This window comes from Balaenoptera acutorostrata, chromosome 14 (genome assembly GCF_949987535.1).
Source record: "Balaenoptera acutorostrata chromosome 14, mBalAcu1.1, whole genome shotgun sequence".
NCBI lineage: Eukaryota > Metazoa > Chordata > Mammalia > Artiodactyla > Balaenopteridae > Balaenoptera > Balaenoptera acutorostrata.
In genome coordinates, this window is record NC_080077.1 from 52,909,970 (window position 1) to 52,931,460 (window position 21,491).

General features: G+C 44.6%; 1 protein-coding gene across 4 annotated transcripts in view; it reads right to left on the minus strand.

Moving 5' to 3' along the window:
* Positions 1–3,080: 3,080 nt before the first annotated feature.
* SOBP (sine oculis binding protein homolog) overlaps positions 3,081–21,491 on the minus strand; it is a 158,668-nt gene continuing 140,257 nt past the window's right edge. For 2 of the 4 annotated variants that reach the window (XM_057528007.1, XM_057528006.1), the window contains one exon: positions 3,081–5,188. The gene's annotated coding sequence lies outside the window, so the exon portion shown is untranslated. The remainder of the gene's footprint in view (positions 5,189–21,491) is intronic. The other 2 variants (XM_057528009.1, XM_057528008.1) reach the window with 2 other exon arrangements.

Here is a 21,491-nt window from a genome sequence, read left to right on the forward strand (position 1 = left end):
ACTTTCCCTATGGAATCATTGACTGTTCCGTTTCTGGTGATGTGCAAAACCAGGCATCAAGAAAAGTAGATTATTTTTTCCTCTCCAAACACAATATAAAGGTCAAAGATGTCTCCAACTCATGGTTTAGGCACCAAGTAAATAACCTGAACTCTCCCTGAACCGCCAGGCGTCCTGGGCCCTGGTGAGGTCATGCTTAGCATGACCAACGGGGAGGGTGGCCACTGGAGCCCACTGCTGGGTTCTGATTCTATTTGTGGACAGAAACCCCCTTCATCGTCATGCCTCAGTTTTTTCTGACTGTGAAATGGGGATGTGGTAATACCAGCACCTCCTTCACAGGGCTGCTGTGAGAATTAAATAAGCAGATGTGTGTAAAGCTGGGGCCGTGCACAGAGGAAGCAGCTAATTCATTGTGAACCAGCTGAGGCCGCTCCTTTCATGAGAAGAGCTCCATACACTGGTGGCAACTGTTCATTCCATCCACGGTTGAGAAGATAGAATAAGAGGTCCTTTCTGGGTGCTGAAGACTAACTTTCCATCTCTATGTGTGTCTGGGGCTCAAGGAATGATCTAATCTCCAAGGCTCCTCAGGGTAAAAGGTGTAACCGTCTGCGGCCTGGAGTCACCGCACAGCACAGAAGCCCAGGGCAGGGCTGCGTCTTCTCCCCTTGTGTCACTCCTTGCTTTCAAAAGCAGCCTGAAGATGTGCTGACCCGGGGGCTGCTGCTGGCGCCTCCTCCCTTGAGCACCAGAAACAAAATGAAACTCCGAAAGCAGCCTTCCTGTGTCTGCCGCACGACAGCTCTGGCTTCTGGGGTTCCCTGTCCTCTGCTCCCATCAGGCTGGTGGGAGAAAAGTACCTCAACTCAGCCAACATTTTCTGTTCCAAGAGCTCTTCAAAGATGCACAATTAGGAAGACCACGGTGCCCGCCTTTAAGGGCCCGGATGATGTGGGAAGGACCCTGTGAGAAGTGGCCTTGGTCCATTTAACCGAGAGCTGTGGGAGATGAGGAGGGGAGGGAGTCGGTGTGAGTCTCGAGTGCCTTTGCCCCCGGGCCCCAGCCCTGACATTTGGCTGTGCCTTGTGGGCAGAACTGGCCCGGACCTTTAGGCCTGCTTGCAGCTCAAGTTGCCCTTCCAGTGTCAAGGGAACACCTGCAAAAGGAGGGTAGCTTTGCAAAGCTGTGAATCCAGGCTCCATACGTGCATTCATATAAACTCTGGAAACCTCCAGAGAGATCCTGCTGAGACCAAGAAGTGGTCCTTCCTTTCCACAGCCCCATCTTCCCGTTACATGTAAGCCACTGGGGCGGGGGCTGAGCTGTGTTCGTTTCCGGTCTCCCCTCAGCATCACACATGGGGCCTTGTGTTCAGTGAGGCTTTGATAACCAACAGGGAACTCATTGCCTAATTTCTCAGAAAGCAGAGTGGCCTCAGCACATCCACACACCCAGTAAGATGTGGAGGGCAGTAACCATGAACACTCAACTCTCTGGCTTAGTTTAAGATGAGGGTCACTTAGAACAAAGCTGAATCACTGCCAGAAACTTACAGAACTGAATTACTGCCAGAAAATGACAATTCATGAAGATGTCCACAGTTTTTCTGCAGATTGGACGTGCAGCCTGGGCTCTGGCACCAACCCCCTGGGGTTTGAATCCTATTCTGCAACTCACTGGCTGTGTGATCTCGGGCGATTACTAAACTCACTGGGCTTTCCGTTCTTCACATGCAATAAAGGGGAGATATCAGGACCTTCCGGGAGTAAGTGAGGCTAATGTACATGTACTCAGCACGTGCTTGTAATTATTGACATTATTATTTCTATTTCTCTCTATACAGTTTTGATAGCCCGAGAGGATTCTGTATTTCAGGGAACACTAAGATTAAGAGAAGGAAGAGAAAGAGGAAAAGGTGTGCTGTCTGATGAGATGCCACAGAATCTTTTCTTGTTGGAACAAAGGGACCTTTTGTTTCCTGAAGGGTCAACATGTTTGCTGGACAATCTTGGACTACAGACAAAAGCAAAATCAATACCCTGGGCGATTGCATCTATGGCCAAGTCCAGCTGAATAACGCTATCAGGGACTTTGCACCAGACAGCCCCAGCTGGGTGCCCGCCCCTGCATGGCCTTGGCTGGGGCTGAGGAGTTCCCATGGAGTCATAACCATAACCCCGTACCAGGAGCCTCCGAGATCCCTCAGGCTCCACGAGAGAAAGAAACCGGGTCACCAGAATCCACTCCTAGAATGGTTATATATAGAAGGTTGCTGATGGTGCCTAAGTTTTTTTATATATATATAAATTTATTTATTTATTTATTTAGTTTTTTTCTGGCTGCGTTGGGTCTTTGTTGCGGTGCACGGGCTTCTCGTTGAGGTGGCTTCTCTTGTTTCAGAGCACGGGCTCTAGGCATGTGGGCTTCAGTAGTTGTGGCACGCAGGCTCAGTAGTTGTGGCACATGGGCTTAGTTGCTCTGCGGCGTGTGGGATGGTCCCAGACCAGGGCTCGAACCCGTGTCCTCTAAATTGGCAGGCAGATTCTTAACCACTGCGCTACCAGGGAAGTCCCAGTGCCTAACTTTTTAATGAACATTTGTTTTCTGACAAGCTAAACCAACTCAGTGTGGACTCTGGACAGGTCAATTCACCTTTCTAGGCTTCAGTTTTTTTCATATGTAGAACAAGAAGATTAGACTAGATCTTCATTGATTAGAACTAGGTATCAATATACTTTCCATCTTAGAAACTTTCTGATGTTTAATTCAGGTACCAAGGCAAAACCAGATTGACCCCTGTCGTTCACAGGAGCACTCCCGACCTACAGTGAGATGATGTACTAACGGGACCAGAGTCCACTGGGGAGGTTTGCTTCTGCTGCATGGTGCTTCCTGAGCCTTCGACCAGAACCCTTGGAGCTGAAAAAGATCAGGACTTGGAGAGCACTTGGGAAGGGACACCCCAGTCTACAGGCCTAAAAGCCCACTCCACACGCACTGTGTGTTGTCAACAATGGACACGGTGGGGAAGCAGACCCTCGAAAAGGCCAGGTGGGCTCTTGTTTGCAGAGATGCAGGTTGGGAAGGGCCAGCATCACCCTGATATTTCAACATCTTCTAAAACTTACTAGCTTTATTTAAAAAAAAATTTCCCTGGGGGAAAGAAATGAACACCTTCTGTAACAAGGAAAATAACAACAATAGTCATAATAATGAGAAAAGCAAAATAAGCACATGTAAGTGCATTTTTCTTTCTTAGAGATTTATTTTTGTTTGATGAATCGGACACTGGTCAGGGAGAGAGGAGAATGCTGGGGGCCCCGCAGGGAAAGGGGCACCCAGAGGTGGGGCTTCTGCATCCTGCGTGGACAAGTTTGGTGTTAGGGTCGGTTGGTTGCTTTAATCGGTTGCTGGAAGTTTTCCTTTTGTTCACTTTTATAAATCTCTCCCCAGACTTGCGAGCTTCCCCTCCCTCCCGCCCCCTTCCCTTGCTCCCCAATTTCATTTTTAAAAAGCGAGCTCGCTCGCCAGGTGTGTCCCCAAGCTCTCACAGCTCTAATAAATAAGGAGCACCTGTAAAACAGTAGCTTGACTTGTTAAGTGACTCTGTACAAAGGAGGATATAGAAATACAGTATGTACACCGCATCCACGGCCCCGTGGTGCTTCAAGGCCAGCGTGACTCTGTCTTGGCCTCGCCTGCCCACCACACCCCACCGCCCCGCTGCTGCTGGCTCAGCGGCCTGTGGGCGGGGGCACCTGGACCCCTCCAGAGAGAACAATTGCTTTATTGGAGTTAGTAAACAGATACACTGAATCACAAGGTGATTTGATTTTTTTTTTTTTTTTTAGTTTTCTTCTTTTTTTTGTTTTTTTTTTCTTATTTTTTCTTTTTTTTTTTTTTTCTGTACTCATCAGAATGGGATACTCCACGACTGTCTCACCAACTCAGTGCCAGTACACATGCTCTAGAGGACTTCTGGACTCGCAGCTACAACTGTACAAGTGCACACAAGAAAATCTACCCTGTTATCCTCCAACCACTGATTGAGGATCGAATTGCACATTTCTCTTAACCATGACAGGAGAAAGCAAACAGTGAAACAGAATCATGGGTGAGCTTTCTCACTTTCCCTCCTGTTTTCATTGGTTTGTCCATACCATTCTAATTATCATGAAAGGGCTCTGCGTATAGAGAGATTGCTTCACTGACTTCCTGGATCACCGAAAGCCATCAGGGTTGAAATTTCATCCAAGTCTTTCGTGACGCCCAGCAAATATTCCCCCTCGGATTATTTTACACCTTGAGGGCATTTTGGTCTTCAGTTCAACACTCTTGCTCTGTTCCCAAATGGGGCGCTATTTAAGGGAATTTAAGGAGAAAGCTGAGAAGAATAAACATTTACCGAGTTCTCTTGGCATTCAGTCTCTGAAAAACCACAGTATAAACTATTCATGCTGCTTCTTACATCTGTCAGATCGAAAATTAAAAGCCATAAAAGTGTAACACTGAAAATATGGCATTAAAAAGGATAAAGGTGGCCTTTGTAAAAATAACAAGAAAAGTATATTAGCCAATAAAATATTCTAACTCTTCATTTAAAAGTGCATCCTGGGCAGGACAGAGATGAATCTGAAGCAATGGGACTCCAGTATGATCCCTCTCCGCCGTCAAAACGTGAACAGTATAGGTCCAAAACCGTACAATGCAAATCACAATTCTTCGTGTAGCAGCAAAACCACAGCAGTTTTTAAAAAGATTAAAAAAAGATTTTTGTTTTCAAATCTGTATTATCTTCCAGCCTCACCCTCTGAGCCTTGAAGATGGGGCAGGGAGAATACCTACGTTGGTCCTTGTGACTTGTTGGTGTTTTGTCGTTTTTGTTTTTGTTTTTTTTCTTTTAAACCAGGGGCAAAATCCCTAAGTTCCTCTGGGGAGAAGCAGAGATGGTGGCAGCAGGAAGGCTGGGCCCGCTTGGTGGGTCCAAGACGTGCTGGCTTCTCTGGGCTAGAGGCCACCGAGGGAGGGCTGCTTCCTCTGAGATGCTTAATGACAGGAAGCGGCTTTATTTGCTTGAGTTTTAGCCAGAGGGGGTGGTGAGCTGACCAGCTGGTGTCACTGGATGGCGAGACATGGTTTGCTCTGCGCCCTCTCTCCATGCAAGGTACCCTGTGAGCGAGCATTCCTAGAAAAAGAGGAAAAGGGGTTTGTTAGAATCCACTAGACCAAACTACCCCCACCCCCCAGGCTGGGGAGAAGCCGGGCATGAGTCAGAGCAGCACACTCTCCAGCTGTCAGGTCAGACTTACAACAAGGCCCCAGAACTGGGGCGGCGCAGCCTGATTTCCACACAACTTTCATTCACGGTTCTGCGCAGGATCAGCCCTGCCAGCTTTGTGTGAGGAAATGAAACTCGAGTCGCTTTTTGGAATACCGTAATGAGCACGGAGCACCACGCCCTCACCCAAAGACTGCAGCAGCATCCTTTGCAACCCAGCAACGTTCACTCTCCACGTTACTGCACGCTTAACTGGCAGGAGGTCTTTGCAGTTGCCCAAGGGCATCCCAAAGCCAGGCAAGGTCATCGGGGGACCCTGGTGTTGCAGACCTCAAGCCTGTACCCCGTGTAACAGCCCTAGTGTCTGCTGCAAAGGAGGAAGGCCATGAGATGGACTTTTTAGCACGTGAAAAATTCCTGGGACACAGAGACCACTCTTCAGAGGTTTCCTACAGGGGCGACTGAGCCGGGAGAAGTGCCCCTCTCTGCGGGTCTTGCCTGACAAAGGTGAGCCACTCACATCGCTTCATATCCAGACCAAGCATAGGACTGGGATCCCAGGGCAGAAGGTCTGAACAGGACTGTTCACCAGGAAAGTCGGTTTCTGCGGACTGTCCACCCCAACTTTCTCCACAGATGTTGGGCTCTGCCTCTCTTATCCTTACTGGCTTATTTCATTTGCTACCAGTCTCTTGGCTTGAAACCTCCTAAGGACACTCCGTCACCCCCAGGAAGCAGCCATTCAGAAGTCGTCCAACTAAACTGTGAAGTCCCTGAGGTCTGGGGCTGTGTCTGTTTTGCTCACATCCCTACACCCGGGGACAAATGTATTCAGCTCAACACACATTTGTCAAAAGAATGAGAGTCAAACAGCTCTTGTCCCCCATGTCCCAAAACGGTACTTTTTTTTCCTGCCAATAAATGGGGATGTCAGATATGTGAATGGGAAAATTTGGCTAACGTGAGGTGGTGGGAGAGGACTTGTAAACATCCTTACAACTGTTGAGATTATTCCTAGACCAGTGAACAAATAATTTCAGGTGATAGAATGTAGAACTTGAAGGGACCCCAGAGATAATATATACAGTTTCCGCATTTTATAGATGAAGAAATGGAGGCCACAAAGAGAACTGGAGTGTTCAGAGTGTCTGTAGCATGAATTTAGCACAAGTGTGAGAAGGTCAAAATGCCCATTGGGAGGACTAAGTGCTTTGAACCCTGCTATCCAAATACTGGTGTTAATGGCAACCATAATAATGATCAGCCAAAAACAAGGTTTGAAAATCTGAATGTGCATGACAGGAAATGCCTGAGTTCCCCAAATCACATTAAATCACCAGATCTGTGTGCATTTAATATGTATATTAAATAACCAAAGTGAAAATGCAAAACACCACAAATATGCAATGGGAGTGGAATTACAAGGTCATGGAAACCTTTTCATTTGGCATGGTCAGATTTGGAAATGTGGATATTTATCTCTGAATAAAGAGCTCACTTTAATTTCTTTCTTTTCTTCCCCTTCTTTCTTTCTCTCTTTCTCTCCTTCCTTCCTCTTTCTCTCTCTTTTTTCCTTCCCTCCTTCCTTCCTTCCTTCCTTCCTTCCTCCCTCCCTTTCTTTCCTTCTTTCTTTCTAAGACATAATGGTGAGAAGAGGTACAAAAACAAAAACACCACGGGCCACCAACAAATGAGAAGTCACAAAGGATTGGGAAGAGGCCTTGGAAATGGACCCAAATGGACCCTAAGACATACTGTAGCTTCTTCTGGGCAGGATTTACTTTTGTTTAGGAAGCACAGCCTGGAACGTGCTTTGGAGGGAGGGAAACCATACCTACCTCTGGGCTTTGGGACTAAGAGTGACCAAATCTTGTAGTCAGAGAGGACCTCTGAATCCCTTCTTTAATAAAGGAAAAGGAAAAAAAAAAGGTGTTTAATGGTTTCTTCCAGTGACTGAGAAACACCTCCATTTTGAATTACTCACTCAAGAATGCTGCAACTGCTTTTTCAAGGGTGTAAATTTTTTCTTTAATGTAATCATGGCCCCCTAAAGAGGACTATTTCTCAAATAAGTTTCCTTATACTGAAATCACCTTTGGACAAAGGCCAAACATGGACAGCATCAGCCTACTTAGAGAAAATCTCAAGGCTTTCGTAAGGGACTAGGAAAACGGGATTATAATGAGAGCCATTCTGGAACCTTAACTACAGCGTTTGCCATCCCAAACACGCTAATAATCATTATTATTCTCTGGTATCTATTATTGTCTGGTAAATAATATGTGTTTTCCCCCAAAGTTCTACAGGGTGCAGCTGCACCTCACTCTATTTTTTGCAGCCCTGCTTCTGCTGTTCGGAAAGCCTCCTCACACCAAGCTTATTTCAAGAGAACGGCAAAGGGAGGATTTGTGCTGTTTCCTTCCCTCTCAACACACACTTGCTGTGTCTGGGACACCCACCCAGGCCAGTTGGTGGCAGTGCAAGTCCCTCTCAGCGGTAACATTTGAGGAGGGGGTAAACTGAAGGCCCCCTCCTCTGTCCTCCTGGCTCTGGCTGGTTCAGGGCAGCCCCCATGTTGGCGACACAGGAATCAATGAAAATGAAGAACCAAGCTTGGGCATCACTTTCCTGAGAGTTATTCGTTTGCAAGGTGTGAAACTCAAGAGTGGGGAGGAAGTGACCTTGGAGTTTTAGAAAGTGATCATGGCAGGAAGTTCCAGAGCCCAAGTCCGTTCCGACTCAGCTAAGCAGAGGCGTCTTATAGAACAGTCGGTCCTCTCTGTCTAAATTTCTTGATCTGAGTAAAGGGGAAATTTCTACAATATGTGAGACAGAGATGCAGGTTACAGCATACACCCTACGTAGCCGTGTGACCTTGGATCTCTTTCTTAACCTCCCCAAGCCTGGATTCTTCCTCTGTGAAATGAAGGCATGGGTGAGATTTTTCTATTACATCTTCCATCTCTCATATTCTCGGATTGTAGGATCTTTGGACCAAAGCCATCATCAAGTATGGTGGTACGCAGTTATGCATGTATAAGAAAGACTATTCATTTCTCTCTCCTGAAGTCCCAAGTTTCAGAAAGAGTCTCCTTCTTTCTATTAATCACATACACACACTCTCACCTCTGGCAGAGATTTTTGGAGTGTCCCTTAATGCAGGGGGTTCTGGGGAAGTGGTTCTACTTGTGCCTCACATTTGGGTTTTCCTCTGAATTGGGGTTTGTCTGAAGGCAGGACAACCCAGGGCCCTGCCATACGGAACATCTCACAGACACACACACACACACACACACACACACACACAGCCCATCCCATGGACCACACTGCACCGTGTATGAAGACCAGCTCCACAGTGCGTGGTCTCCAGCAGGCATGTACGGTCAGCGTCTGCAGAACTCCAGGCCCAGCTGCCCCTTTTGGCCAGAAGAATCAAGTCTCTCCCTCATGGACTCAGCTGCACACGAAGTGCCCTGAACAAGCCTCTGACCACCGGCAATTTCCCTTTCCATCAGGAAAGCATTGCTAAGAATGTGACTGAGTTACTTCTCCTTTACCGCATAAGCATTGTCAGAGTGTCATAGAGAACAAAAATAGGCCTGAGTACTAATAACTTCTTTCAGTGCTGATACTGTCAACATACCATCATCCTCACCTTTTCTCCTTTGACCTTTACAGCCTAAGATGTATGCAGGTTGCATTTAAAAGGAAATTTTATAATTTCCAGGCAACCACTCCCAAAAGTAAATGTGTATCCAAAGAAAATGTCTGTCTTGTTCTACATCCCACTATAGTCCCCCCATGGCACAAGATTCCACCTCCACCAGGCAGCCTGCCTCCATTAATCTAATCTGTTTTCCAAACTTTTATTCTTCTTTGCTTCCTCAAATACCTTTGTCATTAGCATAATCAAAATCCAGTAGGTCTGTCCTGTCTTACCTGTCTAGAAGGCAAGCTCTCCAGGTCCATCATATTTATTCCCCAGAGTCCAAAATCCTGTGGCATCAACCCTACAATGTGCAAGAGATGCTCGCTGCCAGGCCGGCTTGCCTTTGTCCAGTTACCCCAGCCCTGCCCGTGATGCCACTCGGGCACATCGGCCCATCATTTACCACGGTTAAATACAGCTATTATGTGCTGGCTTCGGCCACGCTGTTTATCTGGGACAATAATGAGTCCCTGAGGACTGGACTGCTCTCAGGTAGCCACAGCTATTCTGGGACGCTCACAAGGGTAGAACCCCGTGGTCAATGAACAGAGCCGCCTGCACCAGCTGATAAGGCTGGGTGTGATGCCAGACAGTGGTCTCCGCATCAAGCCCATCCCGGAAAGGGCTACGGCTTGGTGAGGTTTTGCCAAAAAATGGTTCCCCCTCTCCTGCATCGACCATCGCTTCATGAAGAGTTCTGAAATGGCTTTTACCAAGTTGGAAACCGTTTTCATTTACGAAGTGGATGGTATCTCTTTTCTTATAGCTTGCTAATGGATGAAAGTAATTTAAAAACATCGCTTCTCTTTTCTAGCATGATTGCTATGGGAAATAACCCATGGTGAGGAGAGGGGAGTAGGGCCAAGGGTGAGCTCCAGCACCACTGAGCTGCCCACGCCCTGGCTCTGATAAGCTAAGGCTCATATTATTTAAAAGAAAGAAAATTAAACCAAACATGAGGCCTTGCTTTTCTTTTTTATAATTTTCTCCTTCAGCAACCTCTCTTATTTTACTCTTTAATCAATAAAAATCCCAACCATACAAGACCCCCTACTGAGATAACTCCATCTTTCTTTTTTTGTTTTACAAATTTAAATTTTGGTTTTCTTTGCTTAGCTGGTTCTAGGAGTTAAATGGGCAGAGAGACCTGTTTATTCATATGAGTGGCCAATGCTATCTTGCTGACCTCTACAAGATCCTGGGGGACAAAGAACCCTGAGCCACAGAACCCCCTCTTGTGCACTTGCAAAAGCCTTTATCTTCACCCTGGACAATGGATCCTCTTTAGCTACCTCAAATCTTTTTTTAAAACCTGGGAGTTTAAGCTAAACAAATTACCCTGTCTCTGGTCCTTTTCTAAAAGCAGGCAGGGATTCATGACTAACTGCACACATTTTTACAAATGCACTGGAGCAAGTGGCTACGTGCATTCGTGAAAGAGAAAAATAAAATGAAGAATTACATGATATAGCTAATGTTTTACAAGAAATTTTGAATAAGAGCCTCGAGCCCTGTGCCACCTGGCTTTCAGGACCAAGCACGTCCTATTATGGTTTGGGAAAGTTGCAGTGTTTTCAAAGAAAGAAGTTACATTTACTGAGCACTTAATGTCAAATACTGCGCTAGGTACTTTTATATATTTATTTCACTTACAAACAAATATATTTTATATACTTATTTCATTGAAACAACAATGCTATGAAGTATTTATTACTGTCTCCATTTCACAGATGAGGAAACTTTCCCAAGAAGGTTAAGGAACTTACTTGCTCAAGTTCACCAGCTAGAAAGGGGCCAAGCTGGATTGAAGTCCAGGTCCTACAACCTCAAAGTCCATGCTCGCCTCGGAGTGCTATCCCCTAGCCCAGGTTTCACCTCTCCCCTTCCTCACCCTGACAAGCAGGGGTCACAATGTCAAAGTTGACAGGGGCCTTAGAGACAAAACTCCGAGAAATTATTTGCTAAGAAATAATAATTGCATTTTCATTCAAGTCCTATCCAATACACAAACTAGCTGATGCTAGTTCATGTGCCTTCCAAAAATTCTGCCTTGGACACAAAAGTAGATGTTTATTGTACTAAGATTGAGTCTGTTATTTATTTATATAATCTGAACACAGGCAGTCTAAGTTTAAAAAAAAAAAAAAAAAGGAAAGAAAGAAAAGAAAAGAAAAAAAAGAACCTAGAGAAAAGAGCAGCTTTATATGGCTAGTAGCTATTGTCTATGGATCAACAGACTTTAAGATTTTAGGCTGGGTCTGGAAAAGAGGTCTGACACTTTATTTACTCTTTACAACCAGCCTTTTAGCAGAAAGAGAGAGGGAGAAAGAGAGAGAGAGAAGGGCTTCATTTCACGGAAACTTCATGTAAAAAATAAGAGCAAGCATACTGCTTCCCTGCTACCCCCCTCTAACAGCCAAGGAGATGGAAAGTGTGCTTAATAATTGCTTTTCTGCAACCCTTCCACCCTTCCACCCCAGATGTTCAGGTACAACCTATTTCCTCTCTGAAATCAGCTGCCCGGTGTGAGGCAGTGATGCCGTGGGTAGCAAAAGTATGACTCTGGTCCTTGGCACAGGGCGTGTAACTCAAGCAGCTCTGGTCGTATCCCGTGTCCCACTGAGGGGAAAGGCAGATGAGGACTCAGGTTCTAATCCTGGCTGCGCCACTCTGTGACCTTGAGCGTTTGCTCTGTTTGTCCCAGTCCCTACTTATAAAAGTGGAACCAGACATCTTAGGAGAATTTCTGGAATCATTTCCCTAGCCTCCGAGGTTGACAGCATGGAAATGTTTCGTTACCTCCCATGACACATTGAGGGAAAACGTTCTGGGCTGCAAGGGCTACCATTACAATTCTTATAATGAGCACCTAGTATATATATGCCAGGTGGGCATTTTACTTCTGTTGTTTACACTGGAGCCTGATAACGCTATGGGTTATTATCTTCATTTTTTTGTATATAAGACATGCTCAGTGGTTTTGCAGGAAGATTCTGGAGCCAGGCTGCCAGTCAGATCCCAGCACTGCCATTTACTGGCCAGTGACTCTGGGTAGGATATTCAACCACTCTATGCCTCAGTTTCTTCATCTATAAAATGGGTTTAATAATGGTACCCCAGAGGGTTGTTGTGGGCATGTAACATCTGGAACACTGCTTACATATAAAGAGTGCTCAACAAATATTAGCTGTTACAATTATTAAATGAGAAAATGTAGGCATAAAGAGGTTATGAAACTGGTCCAAACTCACAGTTGGTTTTCAGATCCAAGCAGACCTCACTCCAGCCCTGGACTCCTCTCCCAGGCATTGTAGCCTAATAGGACAGTAACTCCATTTCCTGGGCACCGCTACCCATGTTTTCTTATCTGCTCCTCCCAGCAATGTTATGACCTCAAGACTGAGGCTTGGGGAGGTAAAGTCGCTTCTTCCCTCACTTACTAATTGGCTCTGCTGGGATTTGAACCCAGGCTGGCCCAACCCCAAAGCAGAAGTCTGTATCCACTAAACCACACCGTTGCCTTCCTTCACTACCAGGAGCCCTCTGTCACCGCACGTGGAAGCTTCAGAAGGTGTACGACCTGGGAAGTTAAAAAAGATAAAAGGGCATTTTCAAAAGTTGCCACACCCCTTTAAAAGTGCCTGCCAGCCCTGGGAGGATCTGATTCAGCTTCTGTGAAGATCTCTGAAGGTGTCTGAGGTTGAGCAAGCCACGCAAGCCTTGTGGCTGCTCTTCATTCCAGGGACAGAGCTTTGGGCATCACTAGGGCCACCGTCCAGGCTCCAAGTCCATCCTCAGGGAAGTCCTCCGCTAGGAGAGCCGCTGCCTGCCTTGCGCACCCATTGGGCGACCGACGGCCTGCACCACGCCCTGCCTCACTGACCTAAGGCTCAGAGCAGCGGGGCAGTCAGAAGGGTGGAGCCCCTATTTCCACAGCAATCTGGGGCCTGGCCAGCATCCCCCTTGACTGAACTTTGGAATGTTGTGAGGTTTCCTTCCACTGTGTGCTATGAAACCTCTTAGGTCTGCTCTGGGCACAAACAAAAGAGCTCATCCTCCCCTTGCATTGCCACGATGGCTTTACATACGTAAAACAGAGATGTGGCAGCTCTCGCCGCTCGCACTGCAGCGATAACATCCCGCAATGTTTAGAATCCACCGCTGGTAATGAGCCTGTCATCAGAATTCAATGATCAGCTCAGCAATGCTAGTCTTTCTCTTGCTTCCTTTTCAGTGCACGAACAGCTGCTGAAGTAATTTTCCTCAAACACAGATTTCCTCCTGGCACTCCTCTGCTCGAGGTCGTGGTGACGTTGCCTAACGTACAGAGTACAAGTGCCACAACCTCCAGCTCCACTGCCCACCTGCTCTCCTGCAGCGGCCCCCTCCTCTCCGTCTGCAGCCAAGCCCTTCACTCCAGCCGTGCAAAGGGCAAGGTCATCCCTCACTTGACTTCCTCTTCTCCGCACCTGTGGCTCTTGACATCCTACTGCCTCTCTTATTCCTCCACTCCCGACTGCAAGTTCAAGGCCCTCCCCAGTTTTAGAACCTAACTCCAAACCCACCTGCTGTACGGAACCCTATCCTGGTAACTCCATTAACTATGCCTCTCCTGACACTCTTCTCGTTCATTCACTCAATAAATACTCATGTGCCCATTCTGCCAGCCCCAAGCTAGGTCATCAGTTACAACAATTTGTGAACTGTCCCCGTTCACACCAAAGCCCTCACCAAAGCCCGCTGTCTACAGTGTCATATCTGTTTGCAGGTCCTGCATGATGCTTGCAATAGTGGCCTTGGTTGTTTCTTGCCTCTCTCAGATTATTAGCTCCTCAAAACAGGTCTAAAACTCCTGCCACTGCCTCTCCCACTTTTTTTTTCTTTTCCCTCCCTCCCTCCCTCCTTCCTTCCTTCCTTTCTTTCTTCCTTCCATCTCTTAATAACAGTGCCCCTGCATGGAGTCAGTATTCAATACAGTTAGTTGAAAATGGTATGTTTTACCCTCCAGGGAAATAAATGAAGACTATCTTTGAACCACAAATGAGTGAAAGGGGACTGCCTCCCTCTGTTCGGATATGATTAAGAGTTTATTAACTTTCGTGGGTCGTAATATATTAATTAAGTATAAATTAACCATTCTAAATATAAGGTTTTTTTAAAAGTTACTATCCCTGTGCATCTCACACACACACACACACACACACACACACACACACACACACACACAGCTGAGACACAGAACGAGTTGATCGGAGGATCAGACAGTGGGAGGTGCTATCAAAATCAGAACCCTGAATGAGTGACCGCTCAGCTTCATTTGCAAGGTCATAAGGTTTTTCCACAAAAAATTTTTCATAGTTTTTCAACTAGTATTTGGGATTCAAGTTGCTCAGACCTTGGTGGATATGAAAATAGACCTTCAGTCCCATGTTTACGATGTCATCGTATTAAATGAGAGGAATGGAGGGACCTGGATATATTTTTGGTTTGGCAAATTGTAAAACTATTTTTTTTTCCAAACATTTGGGGTTTGGCTAAAACCAAAACTTATTTTGCCAAGCACTTTGGCCTTAATTTTTAAACCCATGTGTATTTTAAAAGAAATTCAATCTATATGTTTCTGACTCATTTACACTTAACTCATGAAAATGCTGTTTGGTAAGAGCTATTAGATGTCCAAGCAAGTTTATGAGCCCTTTTAAGCCTTCTTTTCCTCGTTCTTGCCAGAAAGTTGTATTTTGCCAGCCATAAAGAGTGTGAGCCCCAGAGGCCTGTGGTCAGTTTGAAATTTACAACCTCTGAAGCTTAAATGGATTCTGACTTGGAAAAAGCTTTTTTTCCCTCTCCTCTTTTTCATATTAAGCGCTCAAACAGGCTACTTATGATAAAGATGGGATCCTATGTCTCAGTTTCCAAGATGGCTGAGGGTGAATAGTGAAGAATTCAATCTAACCACCAATAAACTGCCTCTAAGACATTTTGGAGGAACAATATGACACTTTAAGTTCCTCTGGACACAGATCCAACACTCTAATGGAAAGTTTTACTAATTACTCTTAGGATAAGAAAAAGAGGTAGGAATCAACATGATTCAAGTTGAACATTTTACCTTTGGGGGACTTGGTAATTCTTTAAAAAATCACAGACAACCAATCCTGTTTATGACTTTTTATACATTTAAAAAATAAGCTGAATCTACTAAAAACGACATTTGAATTAAAACCAGAAAAGCAGGAAGGACGTGCATGCATGCTGCAGTGACTTCACCCTGTATCTACTATATGCTCAGATGATGCTCAGATACCACTCAATTATAGTATTCTACTGGGAGAAAGCTTTTGGATAAAGTACTTAAAAATGGCTTATAAATATTTAAAGTATAAGCATCTAACAAATCATAATGACAAAGTTTTACATTTAACCACATGTGCTCCAAATATCTTGAAATTACTCTAAATATGGGTTTAAAATATCAAAAGGGCTTGTTGATGGGATGCAGAACTTTGCAGAGAAACTTAAACCTGATCATTCTTGCTCTCACAACACCCAATAGGAACAATTTTTAAAGTGTGCGTGTGTAGATTTCCTTAGGAAAAGATCATGCTACAGTCTGAATTTCCAAAACAAGAGTTGAAGGATGAAATATAGGGTTTCCCCTTCTCTCACCAAATGCAACTTAGCCACTTTGCTTCTAGATAATTTGTTATTGTAGGTTGGCTCAAATTTAAGACAGTAACATCTTAGAAACAGTTGGAGAACGAAGCCAGCTGCAAGGAGGATATCATTACAAATTGAGACACATGTTATATGGGAATACCATTCATTTTCAATACCAAAAACATGTCTGGGGAAATAAGCCATGCAAATGAGGGAGAGATATACTTTTTAATTGCATTTTTTGGACATTAGGTCAATGTTTCATATCAAATGAGTCCATAATGTATGTTTCTCCCTTCTGTTCTTCTGTCACATTCTTACTTCCCTTTTTACCCAAAACAAAACACAGCTTGCTATCAAAGAAAGACAACAAACCAGAGGTTCAAAGGGGGAACTGATGAGACAACCAGCATCACAGCCAACACTCTGGATGGAATGAGGCCGGGGAGTGCTGGACAGCTTTGACTGTCCCAGTCCTGACCCCACGCCCACGTGGAAAGGCAATTCTGCTCTCGTGTTCCCTTCTCTCTATTCAGACTTGTGTGTTTGGTAAAATTGCACAAGCATGTTGTTGCTTATGGCCATAGCTCAGTCCTAGGAGCTCAGAGTTAAGGGATATCAGGAGCTACTTGAATGGTGTCCAATTCAAGAATGTTTAGTACACTCAGGAGCTTTTTAAAGCACAAAAGATGCTTTAAAAGTTTTGTTCTTATTGTTCTTTGCTTTTGCTCCAGTCATTTTCACTAGAATCTTTTAAATGACCCCCTTGAAATAATTTGTGTGTGTGCATTTCCCCTCCTTGCTGATGGCTGCACGTTCTCAAGCCTGACCCCACCCTACTTTTTTCTCAAGCAGAATGCTGTGGAAATCCATAAATCTGGAGAAGAGCTCTCCGTGGTTAGTATTTCGAGCTGGCATCTGAGATGGCATTTACTCCTTTTCCTTGAGAATGGGACCCTGTTAAATGATGCCAGTGCTAAATTGTTTATCTTTTAAACTAATTTATTTGTTTCTCTGAAATGAATTCCTTTTATGTTTTTGAGGCATTTGTAAAAAAAAAAGTTTACACATGCAGAATGCATTGCCTTAACATGCATCCACGTATATTTAAACCAGCAACTGAAGAATACAAAATAACTCTGGGTGGGATAGGGTGAAGGAAAACAGAATGGCCACCCTCTGTCCCTTTGACACAATCGCTTCCACAAGAGAGTCTGGAAAAGGCAGAGTGTTGGTGGTGGGTGGTGTTCCACTACAAGAGGTAAGTGTTCCAGGCTGCAGTGTATTTTGGTCCTCAAACACCTGTGCCCCTCTGTGATGCTTGTCTGCATGAAGGTAGGTGTAAATGATTGATGCCCAGGCAGTCGCTCGAGCCAGGAAGGGAGTGATTCATTGGAAACCAGACAGGGAGCTTATTTCTAGTGCCCTTCTGGGCAATGGCTTGTTAGTAGCTGGTTGAATGCTTTCACCTTTCCAAGTACACTCTCTCCAGGTGAAGAAGCATGCTAGGGAGCTAGGGGGCTTGGTAGCGCTCCAAGACACGGCCATGCCAATGCCCTGGTGTTTACTGATCCATCCACTTCTCCGACTCAAGCCATTCTCCTCCCTTGGCCTCAACAGCAGGGTAGAAGGTTTTCCACTGAAGGACAGCATCTGCCTATACAGCACAAACTTTTAAAGTCCAAGTGCTGGGGAAGTGTCTAGCTTGTTTCTTTCCTTGCTTCCCCTTTCTTCTTTCCCATAGGCACTCACAGGTTATAGTAACTTGAAGAAAAGTCTATCACCCTTTGCATTTTGTCACTAAGGCAATCTTATTGAGGCAAGGGCGACATTATGTAGCTGTAACAGTGATTCTGCAATATTAGGTCCACAGCAAAAATTGCTAAAAATAAATTCCAAGTTTTAAGGGAAACTTACAATTAATTCAGCTTCCTCAGAGTAACAAGAAAAATTTCTGTTCAGGTATTGTTTGGTGATAATATAAAATAATCTTTCAGAGATGTAAGGCATACTTTTTCTGTAGCCAAAATCTATGGACTGCTCCTCCCAAGAAAACACCTCCGTGCACAAGCACATAAAGCTTTCCACAAAATTCCAGAGGGAATACCTGAAGGCTGTGCATGGACAAGTCCATGGAGACCAGCTCCGGGGAGCTGACACACAGATCGGGAGGTCTGTAGATCAGGGCCAGGACTCGCGCTGCACTGCCTGACCCTGAGGATCCTCGCTAAAGCTCACGCACTAAGCACTTCTCTTCCCTCACCCTAGCCCCAGCCCTGCTGACGATGGAAGCCTATGGCTACATCTGAAAGAACTAAATACCCAGTCACATATGTCATTTCCTATTCCATCATAATCTGATTGAAATAATATCTAAAGCCAGGTGCCTGCACATTAAAACCCTCCTTCAACCCCCTTGTCCTAAAGGTTAAAAGAGACCCGGCAACACTGAACGAGATGTGTTTAAGGCCAACCTTGACACTGTTCATCCAGAAAATTCTCCTCTATGAGTCTGAAATGATCACAGCAAGCACTCTCTCAGGTCCTCACCACTCACACGTGCGCATGACGCAGACCTGGCCATTCCTCACTGCTGGCTCTTTGAATAACCTATACCTAGAGCTGGGCAGCCATCTGCATTCTGACAGACGGGCAGAACTTGAACATCAGGGATTACGTCACCAATGAACACTTCCAATAAGCAAATATTAGAACATTAAAAATCTCAAGTCTGGCAGAGGATCTGAGCACACCCTACTTGTACTGATTTCCTCCTCTCAGTCACAGTTTTTCCTCTTTTCCTTGCTTTCGTAGTCGGCACCCACAGTCACATTTCAACTGCATGGACTTGACTTTGCAGGCAGCCGATCCTCTCAAACTTCTCAGCTGGAGAAACCGAACTGGCAAAAAGTTACCTGCCACCTCCACCCTTGTGGCTTTCCTAATGAGGCGAGCCCCCTGCCCCCTTCTTGAAATAGTCCTTTCTGGGATTGTGGCTCTGTGCAGACTAATAATTAAACTCTAAACTCCAAGAAGTCAAAACTACAGCCCCCCTTCTTCAGCTCTCCCAGAGAAAACAAAAAGTGGAAGGAACTCTTGCTGCTGAGGCTAGGGGAGCATCTCGGAATGGGGGCCGGGGACAAGACTCTTGGATTTTCTTTCTGGTTTTAGAAACACATAAGAAATTTGGGAGCCACAAAGGTGGGAAGTTCTTGGTCTTGCCGCTCGTCGGGAATGGAAAAAGTGAGGGTGAAAGGGTTACTCATGGTACACATTTTTTCCATTGATTATTTTACTTAAAGAGAAGATGTCATTTCCCTGGAAAATCAAGGAGGGGGGGATATTTTCTTTTGCATATCTTGAAATATTTGCAAATGGTTACTCTGAACTCCCCAATGTACCATAAACAAGTGTAAACTGTAGAAATTCAGAAAATGTACAAATACAAACAGCTATCCCCCAAGCTCAAAGGCAAAGACAAAGCAAGGAGTATTCCATTTATAAATGGAATTCTTTGTGGAGAGAACAGTTTGGGAAATGTTTATACATTGTTTTCCTTATTATTTGCGGGGATTTTTTTTTTTTTCAGCTTACAGAAGCGTCTTAAAAGTTGAAGATTAAAGGAAGTTTCCAACCTTTTAAAATCTTCGACTAAACTTAATTAGTTCTGCATCTAGGAAAATATCTGCTCAATTAAATCATTTGCAATCATATCAACAAACCAGAATGCATAAATTCAGGTAACCAGGAACAGAATAACTTCAACATGGAAAAAAAAAAAAACCCTGTGATTTGCCAAGAACTAGCAAAAATGATGACTTCTTCGAAGATAACTGTAGCTGCCTGGATTACTGATTTCAAGACACAGTCTGCTTTGAATCTATTTTAAATGATTTTTAAAAATAGTAATACAGTATGAAAATGGTGGGCATAGTGAAAATGAAGAACCCAGACGAAAGTTACTGACAGACAATGAGTCACCAACAAGCACAAGGAGAAATCACTCACCTGCGCCTCATCCACCACAACTCAGCCCAGGTTTGGTTTTGGTTTTTTAATGCTTTCCCCTTTGGCTTTAACTTGTCACCAAACAGTGTTCACTGTCAGGGCACAAAAGCCATGCAGTTCTTTAATTAACGGATGCATTTCCAGTTTCCGTAACCATATGCATAGGCTGGGTTTCTGAAGGCATAGAAGAAAAACAGCACCACGTGTGCACAGAAAATCAGGAAGGGTCAGAGAATGTGAGTGAATTACGGCAGGTTGAGACTGTGCTGTGAGCTGACACGGAACTACAGAGGGCAAGAGGCAATGTGATTTAGTGGAGCAGAGGCGTTCTTCCCCCACCTTAAATCACTCGCCTTGTCACCCCACTGTAGCTGGCAAAGCCTGAGAGTCTCTGGCTTTAGAGAAAAGCTGTAATTTCTTGCGGGACCCATCATAAAAAGAACTTTCCAATCTCAGGGGGATATGGGCAATTTCATCATTACATCTTCTGAAAATGACTGAAGCCAGGTTAATATTTTTAGTAACGACTCTGGTCCACATACAAGACCCTAGCCTGATTCTTTATTCAGAAACATATATCATCCAAATAGCCATCATATATTTCATGCTTTTATGTTCTTTTGACCCTATACTACTTATGGACTAGTGACACTCTTCTTGACCTGGTCACTTCTCACTTTAGTAATAGTAATAAAATCTTTCACCGTCTCGTTCTTCCTTTAATGTCATTTGAATGAGTGACACTAGAATGTGTTTAAAATTACAATTCCTGATGCTTTTCTGGCTTTCTAAAGGCCATCACTTTTTTTTGTCCCACATCTTCCCATTACTCACTGCTTTGTCAACCAGATTAAATTACTCTGGTAGAGAAATCAGGGGCATTTTCAATTGAGGTGACTATGAGAAGGCCGAGACTGTCTTTGGAGAGCAGAACTTACAGATATAAAATCAAGGATTGGTGAACTGATTTTTAGTATTCTGCTCCTACTGGCAAAGCCATCAATGGAAAAGGAAGCCTCAGACTATGGCGGCTGAGAAAGCCTTCTCACACCACCCAGCAAGGCCCCTTTCACTGGCTCTGAGCTTCCCAAGAAAACTCCTGGCTATAAGTGAGGTAGGTGCCCATGTAAATATGCTGACTTAGAGACAATGGTTTGGACACACCACATCAAGTGTTCTGGTCCACATCTATATTTCCTACCGTGGAGTAATGGGTTGGTATTCTAGGTTTTTCATTGTTGTTGCTGAAAAAAAAACTGAGCATGCTAAAAACAAACAAACAAACACCATCTAAACATTTAGAGAATTTGGTAGGTAGGCTTGGTTTTTGTCTAGGAACTTTCCCCCAAGACAACTGAGGTGGATAAAAGAATTTTATCAAGTAGGGTAATAAAGGGACCAATTAACCTATTCTCCTACAGTGGTTCAAAGAAAATGTAGCCCTGGAGTCAGACAGCCTACATTTGAATCTCAATGCTGCTTATTAACTTGGTAATCTTGGGCAAGTTACTTAATTTCTATGTCTTAGTTTCCTCATCGGTAAAATGAAGACAATAACAATTGCCAAATGGATCCTGACCCAAATAAATACTACTGAAAAACACTTAGAGAAGGACCTGCACATACCAATGTGAGCAACTGTTCTTCCTAGAAGGTCCACTTCTCCTACCCAGGCCTCCTTCCTCCCCGGTGTACATTTCCACCAGACTATAAGTGCCTTGAGGGCAGGCACTGCACCATATTCACCTTTGTAACCCCCAACTCCTGGAAAGAGCTGTGCATAAGTTATGTGCTCAGTAAATATTCATTTCCCTTCCTTTCCTCTCCATAAATAGT